At 40.5% G+C, this 16289-nt stretch overlaps 1 long non-coding RNA gene across 2 annotated transcripts in view; it reads left to right on the forward strand.

Annotated features, from left to right (window-relative positions):
• Positions 1-14060, forward strand: part of LOC143674658 (uncharacterized) — a 44281-nt gene extending 30221 nt beyond the window's left edge. Inside the window, exons 3-5 of one of the 2 annotated variants that reach the window (XR_013171146.1) lie at positions 1347-1441; positions 2727-2804; positions 13885-14060. This is a non-coding gene — a long non-coding RNA (uncharacterized LOC143674658). Of the gene's footprint in view, positions 1-1346; positions 1442-2726; positions 2805-2997; positions 3126-13884 lie in introns of those variants that run through there. The other variant, XR_013171145.1, reaches the window with a different exon arrangement.
• The last annotated feature ends 2229 nt before the right edge of the window (positions 14061-16289 follow it).

The raw sequence follows: 16289 nt of genomic DNA on the forward strand, positions 1-16289 counted from the left end.
GGGCTTATCCCTCGCCGCCAGCCGCTGGGGTGTTTTCATACAAACACCAGTGACGGGCCAGGCGGAGGCGGCGGCGGCGGCGGTGGAACCTTCCCGCATCCCGGACAACGTCTGCACGGCGCCGCTCCCACCGCACGCCCAGGCCCGCCGGCTTGCGCGCGCTAGGAGGCGCCCCTAATGTTTATTAATGAAGGCATTTTGGTCAGCCTAGAGCTAACCTACCCCAATTCTAAAGTTATCTTGATAACTGAAGCTGGGTCTAACCAAAATGGGCCTGCCTGACGTATGCTTAGACTTTAACCTATAAGTTACTTATACCTCATTATAACACTAAAAATCTCGCCCATAATCATATTAAGGCTGCCATTATCTTACATACCTTCTGTGACTAAGCATGAAATCAATCTGCGCATGCTCCATAATCAGATCACCTCTAATTACATCACCTAGAGCCACCGTGCTCATTATCCTAAACCCTGCCCTTCTTTTTCTCTAATAAAACCATCAGAATGACTGCAGTTCAGGGAGACAGATTCTGGGCCGACAGGCCATCTGCTCTCCTGTTACAAGCCTAGTGATAAACTCTTCCTCTCTTTGAAACCAATGCTGTTTCAAAGGAAACAAACCTGCTGTCTCAGGAATTGGTCATTTGGGCACATCAGGCAAAGAACCCACCACTTTTGATTGGTATTACCATGAGCAACCGCAGATGAAACCAGCAGAGCCCCAGTCAATCCACAGAATTGTTAGAAATTATACATGATTGTTGCTTTAAGCTGCTATGTTTTGGGGCAGTTTATTTCTAAGCAATAGATAGCTGAAACAAGGCCCATCTTCAAGTTCACTCTTCCCTTACCTTCAACCCCACAGTCCTGTGGGGCCCACCTCCAGCACATATCATGCATCTGACCACCTCCTACCATTTCCACAGACACCATCCTAGTCCAGGCCACCATCAACTCTTACTTGAATTACATAACAACCTCCTCACTGGACTCTTTGCTTCAACTTACCCTTCTGCAGTCACCATATAGCAACCAGAGTGAAGTTTTTGAAGTACGGGCCAGATCAAGCCATGCCCCTACTCAAGACCCTCCTGTCAGTTCCCATCCAACTGCGATTAAAATACAGACTCTCCAGTGCCCTCAAAGCCCTGTGTGACCTGGTGCCTGCTCATCCCTGCATCCCCATCTCCCTTCATGCTGCCCCTTGCTCACTGCACTCCAGCAACATTGGCTTATTACTTGGGGCCTTTGCATCAACTGTTTACTCTGCCTGGAAGACTCTCCATCTAGGTCTTTCCATTTATTTCTTTTAAGATCTCTGCTTAAATGTCTCTTCCTCAGGAAGGCTCTTGACAGAAGAAGGAACTGAGACTTGGAGAAGTGAGGTCATTTCCCAAGTTCAAACAGGAAGAGGCTGAGCCAGCACTCCATTCAAGGTCTGTGTGACCCCTATTCCAGGGCTCCTTCTGCCAGCCCAGTGGTTTGGGAGGGTGGAGAGAGTAGTCATGGGCTCCTGAGAAAGGGGAGGAGTTGGAAGGATTTCCTTATTTATTCCTTCCACAAACACTCCCTGCCATAGCTTTTGGGCCCTGCCCTAGCCTGGGTGCTGGGGACTCAGAAATGAATCAGACCAGAACTGGCCCTCTGGGAACAGGGAAAGCAGTGGGGGAGGTCAAGGTCAGAGGGGCTCCATCAGGCTTCTGAACTGGCTCAGGGAGATAGCCTTCTAGTTGAGAACTCTCCTGGGAAGGCTTCACAGACAGGTGGGGTTGGCTGAGGGGGTTGGAGGGCAGTGGCCTGAGCTCCCTATTGCTCCATGTTAATGACAGCAGACTCAGCGTCAGGCATGTGTCCACACCTCTGTGTGCGTGTAAGAGAATGTGGGAGCAATTCAAATGGAGGAAAGAAAAGGGCTGAATAAGTAAAGGTATTTTAATGATGTCAAAAATAAAGCCCAGAGAGGTCAAGTGACTTGCTCCAGCTCATAAAGGCAGGATTTGAACCTAAGTCTATCTTGACGCCACACAGAGCACAGTGAAGGTGAGCAGAGATCCACACCTTCTCCAGGGGCCACCACTCACTCACTGTGTGACTCAGCTCAGCCCGTTCCCCTCCGGGGCCTCATATCCTCACTAGTAGTTGGGGGGTGCAGGTTCTTTCACACAAGGACTGGGGGAAACCATTCTACTAGGCCTTGGATCCACACTCTGCAGCCGAGCAGCAGCCCCCACCTAAACCTACTACGGGATGGCCCCTCAACCTGCAGCCCCCTCCAGACCCAGCAACTAGATACAGCCCTGGCTAAAGCCACAGGAGTTCCCCAGTCTCAGGTGGAACTGGGGTCTCCCACTCAACAGCACAGCCCCGAGTTCCAAAAGCACCTACAGCCCAGCTCCTTAGAATTCTGGGCCTCTGGCTGCACCTCTGTTTACCTCTTCACCCAGCCCAGAGCCCAGCTCACCTGCCTCTCACCCCGAGGCTGACTCCCAGACTCCCCTAATTCCCTCCAGTCTCCAGGACACCCCATCCTTGGGTCAATGAAAGAAAGGACTCCGAATGGTCATTAATCTGATCCCTGCCCTGCACAGGCAGCCTGACCAATCATAGGTCCTGAGACAGCCTCAACTCCCACATTCTACCTTTGCCACACCCATGCCATTCCGCTCCCTTGTAATCTGCTGGGCTCCCTTTAAGTTGATTCCGTTCCATTTATTCCATTAGAGTTCCAGGAAATCCTGTCTGGAGGAAGAAGGGAATGGCAGCCAGGATTGGAGCTGATTGCAGAAGGGAACTTTTGTGGTAAGAGCCCCCATTCTGCTGTGACCTGGCACAGGCCCCAAGGGCCCGATCTCCAGGTACCGGAGGGGACCCTGTAAACAGCTCGGGCTCTGGACCAGAAAGAGCTGGATTCAGCTCTGGGTCCTTGGGCAAGTGGCTTAAATTGCTGAGCCTCTGTTTTCTCAGCTATAAAATGTTTTGTTTTGTTTTTTAGATCTAGAGTCACTGAGTTATCGTGAGGATTGAAGGGAATAAGCACAGAACATGCCTGGCACATAGTCGGTGGTTGCTAACAGTAATTTGTTCTGCTTCCTCGCAGAGGCAGAGGTCTTGCCTCAGAGAATCCTGGCCCTAGCATGGCTGGGGGGAGGGGGAGTTTAAAATAAATTGTTTACATCTATTAAGCACCTGCCAGGTGCCAATCACCGTGCCGGTTTACCATAGCTTTATGAGGTAGAAACTATTACTATCCCCACTTTACAGATGAGGTGTCTGAGGTCCAGAGAAATCCAAGAAGTTGGTTAATGTCACACAAGCTAGAATAATAGTAGAAATGGGGCACAAATCCAGGCTCTCTGGCTCCAGAGTTCACATTTAACCACTGTGCTACCTCACTCAAGCCAATTTTTAGATGAGAAAGACTCAGGTTCAAAGAGGTTAAGTTCATAGGGCTGCTGAATGGGGTCCAACTAGGATTCCAACTCTGATCCTGTGACTCAGTCATCTTGGCAATTTCCACTGTTGCATGCTGCCTCCTAGTGACTGTCATGGGAGAAGCACCCCAGAGGCCAGCAGGAGATATCCCTGGAAGGGAAGAAGGAAGGGAGGTAGGCACAGCCTGGAGCCCCCTTCACACACACCTATTTTACCCTGACCCACTTCACACATGCACCCCCAAAGCTGCAGAAATTTACTTCCCCCATCTCGGAATCAAGCCCCATCATGGTCATTTCCATGACAATGACAGTCACCATCTTGCTGGGGTGAGGGGCCCTGTGTCCCCCCCTCCAGCTCTCTCCACTCACCATTTGGTAGCTGTACTTCTTTATCCTTCATTGTCTTGAAATATTGTCTCCTGTCTCTGCTCCCAAGTTCTCGCTGTTTCCCATGTCTCCTCCTGCTTATATGACAAGTTCCTCTCAGCCTCCATCTTCCACCCACTCAAATACGTTAGCTATTTTATTGACATCTCACCAGGTTATGACAAGGAGACATTTTCTTCCAAAATTCTTACCGAATCTAACTGCACATTAAAAGAATTATACACCATGATCAAATGGGATTTATCCCAAGAATGCAAGGGTGATTCAACGCAAGAAAACCAATCATTGTAATACACCACATTAACAAAATGCAAGGGATAAAAAACACATCTCAATTGATGCAGAAAAGGCATTTGACAAAGTCAGCACCCCTTCTTGATAAAAGCACTTAGAAAACTAGGAGTAGAAGGAAACTTCCTCAACATGATGAAAAATATATATGAAAAATCCATTGCCAACATCACATTTAATGGTGAAGACTGAAAGCTTTTCCTCTAAGACTGGGAAGAAGACAAGGCTACCCACTGTCACCACAGTTATTCAACGTTGTGCTAGAAGTTCTAGCTAGAGCAGTTAGTCAGGAAAAAGAAATAAAAAGCATGCAAATTGGAAAGGAATAAATAAAACTTTTCCTATTTACAGATGACATGATCCAAATACAGAAAAATCCACTACAAAGCTGCTAGAGCTAAAAAAATGAATTCAGCAAAATAGTACAAGATCAACATGCACAAATGAGTAGTTTTTCTATAGAATAGGAATGAACAGTCACAAGAGGAAATCCAGAAAAAAGTTCCCTTTACAATTGCAACTAAAATAATCAAGTATCTAGGAATAAATTAGCCAAAGTTGAAAAGAACTTGTACTCAAAAACTACAAAATATTGCTAAAAGAAATAAAATAATATCTAAATAACTGGAAGGGCAGTCTGTGTTCATCAATTCTACCCAAAGTGATTTACAGATTTAACACAATCCTAATAAAATTCCAACAGACTTCTTTGCAGAAATGGAAAGGCCAATCATGAAATTTACATGGAACGGCAAGGGGCCCCAAATAGCCAAAGTCATCCTGAAAAAGAACAAAGTTGGAGGACTCACCCTTTCTGATTTTAAAATTTATTGCACATAGAGTCAGAATCTAGACTATAGGTTACCAAGGGATGGGGTAGGGAAAGGGCATAGAGAGTTAAGGCTTTAAGTGTACAGAGTTTCTATTTGGAACAATGGAAATGTTTTGGTAATGTTTAGTGGTGATGGTAATACATTATGAATGTAATTAACAGCACTGAAATATATATCTGAATGTGGTTAAAGGAGAAATGTAAGATTGCATATATGATACAAGAATAAATTAAAAAAAAAAATTCATGAAACTGCCCAGCACAGTGAACCCTAAGTTAAGCCATGGACTTAACATGGACTTATGAACATGGATTGTTCATAGTACAATCATAAAAATGTATTTTCACCAAGTATGACAAATATGTCACATCAATGCAAAATGTGAATAAAAGGATGCTATATGGAAATTGTGTGTTTTATGCATGATTATTCCACAAGCATACAACTTCTCTAACAGAAAATGTTTTCTAATTTTTTACAAAACTACAGTCATCAAAACAGCATGGTACTGGCACACAGACAGACACATACATCAGTGGAATCAAACTGAGAATTCAGAAATAAACCCTCACATCTATGCCAATTGATTTTTTTAAACATTTTTTTAATTGTGAAATATAACATATATACAAAAAAAGCAATAAATTTCCAAGTACATTTTAACAAGTAGTTATAGAACCGATTTTAAAGTTTAGTCTGGGTTATAGTTCCATAATTTTTCATTTTTTCTTCTAGCTGCTCCAGGACACGGGGACCAACAAAAATATCAGTATAGTGACTCAGCAGTCATGCTCATCTGTTAAATGCTATCTTCTCTGTTATACTCCTCCTTCTCTCTTTTTTTGGTGTGAAAAATAACATATCTACAAAAAGGCAATAAATTTCAAAGTACATTACAACAATTAGTTGTAGAACAGATTTCAGAGTTTGGTATGGGCTACAATTCCACAATTTAGGTTTTTCCCTCAAGCTGCTCCAAGGTACTGGAGACTAAAAAAAATAACAATATAATGATTCAGCACTCATACTCATTTGTTAAACCCAACCTTCTCTGTATAACTCCACCGTAACCTTTGATCTTTCTCCCACTCTTTAAGGGTATTTGGTCTATGCCCATTCTAACTTTTTCATGTTGGCACGGGCTGTCGATAATATGGGATAGGGGGATAGAACTAGTTGGTGTTCTGAAAAGGCTGGCCTCTCAGCATTTTAGGACTTACCTGGCCCAGGGACCCATCTGGAAATTGTAGGTTTCTGGAAAGTTACTCTAGTGCATGGAACCTTTATAGCATCTCATATAATGCCCTAGGTGTTCTTTAGGATTGGCAGGAATGGTTTTGCTTGGAGTTTAGCAAGCTATGATAGGCAGCAATGTCTAACTGAAGCATGCGTAAGAGTGACCTCAAGTGTAGCCTCCCAACTCTATTTGAACTCTCTCTGCCACTGATGCCTTGTTTGTTATACTTTTCTTTTCTCCCTTTTGGCCAAGATGGCATTGTTGATCCCACGATGCCAGGGCCAGGCTCATCCCTGGGAGTCATCTCCCAAACCGCCAGGGAGATTTTCATCCCTGGATGTCATGTCCCACGTAGTGGGGAGGGCAACGATTTCACTTGCAGAGTTGGGCTTAGAGAGAGTGAGGCCACATCTGAGCAACAAAAGAAGTCCTCTGGAGGTGACTCTTAGGCATACCTATAGGTAGGCTAAACTTCTCCGCTACATACATAAGCTTCAAAAGAGCAAGCCTCAAGACCAAGGGCTCGGCCTATTGACTTGGGTGTCCCTAATGTTTAACACATGTCAGGGTTTTCCCTGGTGGTAAAGTTGAATAGTTCCACAAGTTTTCTCCCATCTCTCAAGGGGCTTTGCCAATACCTTTTGATTATCTGCTTAATATACTCTGTGATGTATCCAGGCATTACATTAAGCTACACAGGATGAATATGGGTTGTTTAAATGATCTATTCAGACAGGTTGAGTTAGATTATGTGCTACAGAAATTTAGCTTCTGGACAAAATAAACCATCCTTCCTCTGGTCTCAAAGAATAGATGAAGTTCTAAAATACAGGCAATGTCTTCCTTACCCCTGTATTCTGAATTACCTTAATCCTAACCTGATCGGCTTTGTACTTACATCTGAGTATCAGGTTAAACATATATAAAACAGCCCCTCAAAATCCAGAAATAACAGTTACCACTCCGGACTAAATGTGACTGCTATAAGAACTTACAATCTAGGCCCCAGTTTTCCTTATAAGTATTTTTTTGCCAATTGATTTTGTTTGTTTGTTTGTTTTGTCTTTTTTTAAATTTATTTTGTATTATCAAACCAAAACCACATACAAACATGAATATTCTTAACATACAAGCATTCCGTGTATGGTGTGCAATGGCTCACAGTATCATCAAATAGTAGTATATTCATCACTATGATCATTTTTTAGAACATTTGCATCACTCCAGAAAAAGAAATAAAAAGAAAAACTCACACATACCATACCCATTTCCCCTCCCTCTCACTGACCACTAGTATTTCCATCTACTCAATAGATTTTAAACTTTGTTCCCCCTATTTTTTTCTATACGCCCTTATCACACCCTTTCATTGTTCCCTATTATTTCAATCTACTCAATTTATTTTAACATTTGTTCCCCCGTTATTTATTTATTTTTAATCCATATTTTTACTCATCTGTCCATTTCGTAGATAAAAGGAACATCAAACACAAAGTTTTCACAATCACAGTCACATTGTGAAAGCTATCTCATTATGGCTACTGGAATACAGCTCTACAGTTTCTGGCACTTCCTTTTAGCCTCTCTAATACACCTTAAACTAAAAAAGGAATAGCTATAAAATGCGTAAGAATAACTTCCAGGATAACCTCTCAACCCAGTTTGAAGTCTCGCAGCCACTGACACTTTATTTTGTCTCATTTCTCTCTTCCCCCTTTTGGTCAAGAAGTTTTTCACAATCCCTTGAAGCTTGAGTCCCAGCTCATTCTAGGGGTTTTCTTAATCCCTTGATGCTGAGTCTCAGCTCATTCTAGGATTTCTGTCCCATATTGCCAGGGAGGTTTACAACCTTGGGAGTCATGTCCCATGTAGATGGGAAAGGTGGTGAGTTTACTTGCCGTGCTGGCTGAGAGAGAGATAGGTCACAAACTGAGTAACAAAAGAGGTTCTCTGGGGGTGACTCTTAGGCCTAATTTTAAGTAGGCTTAGTCTATCCTTTGCGGGAATAAGTTTCATAGGAACAAACCCCAAGATTAAGGGCTTGCTGGCCAACTGATTTTTGACAAGGGTGCCAAGTCCACTCAACTGGGAAAGAACAGTCTCTTCAACAAATGGTGCTGGGAAACCTGGATGCCACATACAGGAATGAAAGTGGATCCCTACCTTACACCATATACAAAAATAAACTCAAAATGAATGAAAGACCTAAGTGTAAGAACCAAAACTATAAAACATCTAGAAAAAAACATAGGGAAGCATCTTTAGGATCTTGAATTAGGCAGTGGTTTCCTAGACTTTACACCCAAAGCCTCAGTGACAAAGAAAAAAAATCTATAAATGGGACTTCATCAAAATTAAAAACTTTTGAGCATCAAAGGACTTCATCATGAGAGTGAAAAGACAACCTACTCATTGAATTCTTGATATTCTCACAAGCAATGTGGACAACCAAAGCTGTGGGCTGAGCCCCCAGTCTTGGGGTTTGTTCATATGAAACTTAACCCCACAAAGGATAGGTCAAGTCTACTTAAAGTTTAGGCCTAAGAGTCACCCCCAAGAGAGCCTCTTTTGTTGCTCAGATGTGGCCTCTCTCTCCAGCCAACACAACAAGCAAACTCACCACCCTCCCCCTGTCTACATGGGACATGACTCCCAGAGATGTGGACCTTTCTGGCAACGTGGGACAGAAATCCTAGAATGAGCTGAGACTCAGCATCAAGGGATTGAGAAAACCTTCTCGACCAAAAGGGGGAAGAGGGAAATGAGACAAAGTGTCAATGGCTGAGAGATTCCAAACAGAGCTGAGAGGTTATCCTGGAGGTTATTCTTGTGAAGTAGATATCACCTTGTTATTCAAGATGTAATGGAGAGGCTGGAGGGAACTGCCTGAAAATGTAGAGCTGTGTTCCAGTAGCCGTGTTTCTTGAGGATGATTGAATAATGATAGAGCTTTCACAATGTGACTGTGTGATTGTGAAAACCTTGTGTCTGATGCTCCTTTTATCTACCTTGTCAACAAAGGAGTAGAACATATGGAATAAAAATAAATAATAGGGGGAACAAATGCTAAAATAAATTTAGTTTGAAATGCTAGTGATCAGTGAAAGTGAGGGGTAAGGGGTATGGTAGGTATAATCTTATTTTTTCTTTTCTGTTTTCATTTTATTTCTTTTTCTGAATTAATGCAAATGTTCTAAGAAATGATGAACATGCAACTAAGTGATGATATTGTGAATTACTGATTATATATGTTAATGTTTTATTTGGTTTGTTAATTTTTTTAATAAATAAATTTAAAAAAAAAGACAACCTACTCAGTGGAAGAAAATATTTGGAAACCACATATCTGATAAGGGTTTAATATCCAGAATACATAAAGAATTGTACAGCTCAACAACCAAAAGGCAAACAATGCAATTGTAAAATGGGCAAAAGACTCGAATAGATTTTTTCCAAAGAAGATATACAAATGGCCAGAAAGCACATGAGGATGCTCAACATCATTAGCAATAGGAAATGCAAATCTAAATCACAATGAGATACAATTTCACACCAATGAGAATGGCTTCTACTGAGAAAAAAAAAACAACAGAAAATTACAAGTGTTGGAAGTATGTAGAGAAATAGAAACATTAATTCATTGTTGGTGGAAATGTAAAATGGTGCAGCTACCATGGAAGACAGTTAGGCAGCTCCAAAGAAAGATAAATATAGAATTACCATTTGGTCAGGCAATCCCACTTCTAGGCATATACCCCAAAGTACTGAAACAGGGACTTGAACAGATATTTGCACACCTGTGTTCATAGCAGCATTATTCACAGTTGTCAAACATGTAAGCAACCCAAGTGTCCATCAATAAATCAATAGATAAAATATGGTATATACATACAATGGAATATTATTCAACCATAAAAAGGAATGAAGTTCTGAAACTTGTGCAACATGGATGAATCTTGAAGACATTGTGTTGAGTGAAATAAGGTAAACATAAAAGGACAAATATTGTATGATCTCACTGTTATGAAATAATTAGTAAAAGCAAATTCATAGAGTGAAAAATTAGAATACAGGTTACTGGGGCGGAGGTGAGAGTAGGTAATGGGGAGTTAATGCTTAATTGTACAGAATTTCTATTCAGGGTGATGGAAAAGTTTTGGTAATGAAGGTTGCTGACGTTAGCACATATTGTGAATATAATTAATAGTACTGAATTAGACATTTGAATACGGTTAAAAGAAGAAATTTTAGGTTGCATATATGTTGCTGGAATAAAAGTCAAACAACCACCACCACCACCACCATAGATTTGTATAACGTGGTGTACTCTAATGTAAATTATGGACTATAGTTAATAGTATATTTATAATAGTATTCTTTTATCAACGTAAAAAATACAAGGTGTTAATAAGAGGGGGGTATATGGGAACTCTGTATTTTCTGCATGATTTTTCTGTAAACCTACAACTTCTCTAGCAAATATGTACATGGTGCCATGGTGGCTCAGCAGGCAGATTTCTCATCTGCCATGCTGGAGACCCGGGTTCAATACCTGGTGCCGGGCCATGCAAAAAAAAAAAAAAAAAAAAAAAAAAAAAAAAAATATATATATATATATATATATAAAACACATGCACACAAAATGCATATTGAGCATCTATGTTCCAGATTCAAACAAGAGAAATGAGGTCCTTGAGCTTAGGGAACTTAGAGTCAGTAAGGAGGTTGGACCATACACAGATAAATAAGATAATATGAGTGAGAGGTAAATGCAGTGAAGAAGCTAAAGTGTATTAATGAAAGATTTTCCTGTAGACAGACAAACCTCCCCCTGACCAAAAAAAGGGGGTGGGGGATGGACAGTGAGATACGCTTGAGTGAAATATGTCCAGATTTTTGCAATCAAGAAATATATAAAGAAACAATTTTTATTGCATCATACATATAAATTATGTTTACAGTATGTTTTATTTTGAGCTACATACTTGAAGAGAGGAACCATAATCTTTTCAGGTCTTGTACCCTCTAAATATCCCTGTGAATGTCATCCATATGTATAGTCACAATATTTCTTAGCTATCTGACAAATCCTCAAAGTTAACATGTCTAAGACCAAGCTTACCCTCTTACATCCCAAACTTGCCTGCCCACCCCAGTTGCCTTCATCCATCTAGTAGCTCAAGCCAGGAAATCTGCATCATCCTCAATACTTCCTTCTTCCCCTAAATCTGTCACCAACCCAGGAGCCTGAGTGGTGACTGGGGAAGGTGACCAGAAAAGAAAAAATCAAACAAAGTAGAGCAACAAGGGCAGAAGCAGAAGATCAGGATCATGGCTCCAAGTCATGGCCAAGAAAAAGCGCGCTCAGCTGGCTGTGGTTACAAAGGCAGGCCCTCTCATTTGCTTAGAGAGAAGCCCAACCAGGAAGCCCAAACACGGCTGTAAGAGCATGGAGGAAGGCATGTTAAGGAGCTCTGTCAGGGGTCAGCAATGCTCCAATACATCCCAGCGTAATTTGGGCAGAGAATAAAAAAGTCCCGCTGGAGGGACTGGGGAAAAAGGAGGAAATATTAAACTTCCTCACCTGGGGAATTCCTGATATTCTCACAAACACTGGGGACAATCAATTTAATAGGCCAAACCATCAATCTTGGGGTTTGCCCTTAAGAAACTTATTCCTGCAAAGGAGAAGTTAAGCCTACTTATAAATATGCCTAAGAGTCACACCCAGAGAACCTCATTTGTTGCTCAGATGTGGTCAATCTCTCTAAACCAACTTGGCAGGTGAACTCACTGCCGTTCTGCCTCTATGGGACATGACTCCTAGGGATGAGCCGGGACGCGGCATCATTAGAATTCTTTTTTTTTTTTTCCAGTTTTAAAAAAAATTTATTTATTAATTAAAAAATTAAGAAACAAAACATCAACATACATAATCAGTACTTCACAATATCATCACTTGGTTGCATATTCATCACTTCTTAGAACATTTGCATTAATTCAGAAAAAGAAATAAAAAGACAATAGAAAAAGAAATAAAACGAACACAGGAAAGAAAGAAAAAAAAAAGATTATACCTACCATACCCCTTACCCCTCGCTTTCATCATTAGAATTCTTGACCAAAAGAGGGAAGAGAGAAATGAGACAAAATAAAGTTTCTGTGGCTGAGAGATTTCAAGAGGTCATCCTGGAGGTTGGTTTTATGAATTATGTAGATATCACTTTTTAGTTTGTAGTGTATTGGAGTGGCTGGAGGGAAGTACCTGAAATTGTTGCACTGTATTTCAGTAGCCTTGATTCTTGATGACAATTGTATAACTATATAACTTTTACAATGTGACTGAATGATAATGAAAGCCTTGCAGTTGATGCTACCTTTATCCAGGATATGGACAGAGGGGTAAAACAAATAAAGACAAAAAATAAATAATTGGGGGGGGATAAGGGGTAAATAAAAAATTGAGTAGACTGCAATACTAGTGGTCAATGAGAGGGAGGGATAAAAGGATAAGGGGTATGGTCTTTTTTTCTTCTTCCAGAGTAATGCGAATGTTCTAAAAATTATCATGGTGATGAATACACAACTATGTGATGATATTGTGAGCCACTGATTGTATACTTTGAATGGTTGTGTATGGTGTGTGAAGATATCTCAATAAAAATACTAAAAAAAAAAAAAAAAAAAAAAAAAAAGGAGCTCTAGAAGGGAAGCCAGAGGGTCTGGATTCCCACCTAGCTCCCTTTCTCATTTGCAGTATGGCCTTGGACTAATGGCCAAACGTTTGGTGTGCCTCGGTTTCCCCATTTGTAACATGAATATGACAATACCCATCTCATAGGGCTGTTGTAAGATTCAAATAAAAAATCACAAATGTTTGCATTATGAACTATAAAGGGAAACACAATAAACAGGTAGTTTGTAATCTGGAAAATTCACCCCAGTGGATGAACGTGACCCTGGCACCATGGGATCAACAATGCCATCCTCACTAAAAGGGGGAAAAGAAGTGTAGCAAATAAGGTATCAGTGGCTGATAGAGTTCAAATAGAGTTGGGAGGCTACACTGGAGGCCACTCTTATGCAAGCTTCAGTTAGACATTACTGCCTATCAGAACTTGCCAAACCCCGACCAAAACCATTCCTGCCAAACCTAAAGAACACCTAGGGCATTATATAAGATTCTACAAAGGTTCCATGCACTAGGGTAACTTTCCAGAAACCTACAATCTCCTGACGGGTCTCTGGACCAGATAAGTCCTGAAATACAGAAGGGCCAGCCTCTCCAGAATATCAGCTAGTTCTATCCCCTCATCCCGTATTATTTACAGTTCCTTCCAACATGAAAAAGTTAGAATGGGCATAATCCAAATATCCCTAAAAGGTGATGGTGGAGTTATATAGAGAAGGTAGGGTTTAACAAAGGAATATGATTGCTGAATCATTTTACTGATATTTCTGTTGGTCTCTAGTACCTTAGAACAGCTAGAAATAAAAATCTAAAATTGTGGAATTGTAACCCATACTAAACTCTGAAATCTGGAACTAATTGTTGTGATGTGCTTTGAAATTTATTGCTTGTTTGTATATGTTATTTTTCACAAAAAAAGAGGAGGAGGAGTATAACAGAGGAGATAGAATTTAACAAATGAGTATGACTGCTGAATCATTATATCGATATTTCTTTTGGTCTACAGTGTCTTGGAGCAACTAGAAGAAGAAACGAAAAATTCCGGAACTGTATACCCGTAGCAAACTTTAAGATCTACTCTATAACTACTTGTTAAAATGTACTTGGAAATTTATTGTAAAAACGTTAAAAAAAATTTCATCCCTGTGGACCCTCTCCTTTGTCATGCTGAACACTGGATGCATAAGGTACTTTGTTTTGTTTTCAAAAAGTGTCACTGGTTTTGGACAGTTAATATTGTGGCAGGCCCTGGGGAAAACGGACGTCTTGAGTGCCAGAGGGAGAGGGGCAGAAAAGAAGAGAGGTCTCAGTGTGACCGTAATTAGAATAAATAATCGCTAATTGGTTCTAATGCAAAACATTCCACAAAATACTTTGGAGCTGGAAATATTTTCATCCCCATTTTACAGAATGCGAAGGGATGCATTTGAAGCTAAGCAAGTTCCAGAAAAAGTAAAACTATGGAGACAGAAAAATAATCAGTAACTGCTGAGGCCTGGGGTGTGGGGAGGTGTATTCGTTTTCCAAGGCTGCCTGCCTGCCGCTACACAAAGTACCACAAACTGGGTGGCTTAAAACAAAATAAATTTATTGTCTCACAAGTTCTGGAGGCTGGAAGTCTGAAATCAAGGTGTCAGCAGGGCCTCCTTGGAAATCTGTAGGGGAGAATCTGTTTCCTGCTGTCTCCTGGCTTCTGGCATTCTCTGCCTCAGTGGTCCCATGGTGTTCTCCCCTCTCTGTCCAATTCTTGCCTTTTCACTCTAATCCAGTTTGGCCTCACCTTAAATAATAACACAGTTAAAGATCCTGTTTCCAGATAGGACTTATTTACCAGACCGGGAGTTAGGACTAGAACATTCCTTCTGGGGGAAACACAATCCTACCTATAGCAGGAGGGATTGACTTATAAGGGGGCAGAGGGGAATTTGGGGGGATGATGGAATTGTTTAATATCTTCACTGTGGTGGTGGATATGCAACCATGTATTTTTCAAAATTCACAGAAGCATATACTCAAAAGGATGAATTTTAAAAATTATTTATTAATTAAAAAATTAAGAAACCAAATAAAACATCAACATACATAATCAGTAATTCACAATATCATTACTTAGTTGCATATTCATCATTTCTTAGAATATTTTCATTACTTCAGAAAAAGAAATAAAAAGACAATAGAAAAAGAAATAAAATGAACACAGGAAAGAAAAAGAAAAAAAAAAGATTATACCTACCATACCCCTTACCCCTGGCTTTCATTGATCACTAGCATTTCAAACTAAATTTATTTTAGCATTTGTTCCCACTATTATTTATTTTTATTCCATATGTTCTACTCCTTTGTTGACAAGGTAGATAAAAGGAGCATCAGACACAAGGTTTTCACAATCACACAGTCACACTGTGACAGCTATATCATTATTCAATCGTCCTCAAGAAACATGGCTACTGGAACACAGCTCTACATTTTCAGGCAGTTCCCTCCAGCCTCTCCATTACATCTTGAATAATAAGATGATATCTACTTGATGCATAAGAATAACCTCCAGGGTAACCTCTCGACTCTGTTTGGAATCTCTCAGCCATTGACACTTTGTCTCATTTCCCTCTTCCCCCTTTTGGTCGAGAAGGTTTTCTCAATCCCTTGATGCTAAATCTCAGCTCATTCTAAGGGTTTTCTCAATCCCTTGATGCCGAGTCTCAGCTCATTCCAAGATCTCTGTCCCATATTGCCAGGAAGGTCCACACCCCTGGGAGTCATGTCCCATGTAGAGAGGGGTAGGATGTTGAGACTGCTCGTTGTGTTGGCTGTAGAGAGAGGCCACATCTGAGCAACAGAAGAGGCTCTCTTGGGGGTGACTCTTAGGCCTAAATTTTAAGTACACTTGACCTATCAAAAGGATGAATTTTACTGTATGTAAATCATACCTTAATTTTTAAAAGAATGAATAAGTAGGGAAAAATTTAAATAAGACTCTAGACTCAATCAGATTTTTGCATAAATTGGGAACTTTGCAATGACAGAGTTGACTATTCAGAGTTGGAGTATAAATTTCTATTTTTTATTCATTAATTCACTCGTTCATACATTTATTAATGATAAAGTGAAAGCCCTTCAATCCACACCCAACCCAAGAACCAGATATTATAATTTACTTCTACCTGTGGGCCACTCCCCTATACATGCTTCTCTCAAGACGTAAACCACTATTCTAAATTTGTATTCCTCATTCTCTTGTTTGTTTTTTTCACATATAAATTTGTCTGAACCATATAAATCTGCCATTTTTGTAAGTCAAAACAGGTCAAATAACAGCAATTTCATGTGGTTCAATCTAATCTTATACCTGAACATAATAGGTGTGGCTGTTTTTGAACTTTATAAAAAAGATGTCATTCTGTATGTCATCTT

The sequence above is a fragment of the Tamandua tetradactyla genome, chromosome 2 (assembly GCF_023851605.1).
Source record: "Tamandua tetradactyla isolate mTamTet1 chromosome 2, mTamTet1.pri, whole genome shotgun sequence".
NCBI lineage: Eukaryota > Metazoa > Chordata > Mammalia > Pilosa > Myrmecophagidae > Tamandua > Tamandua tetradactyla.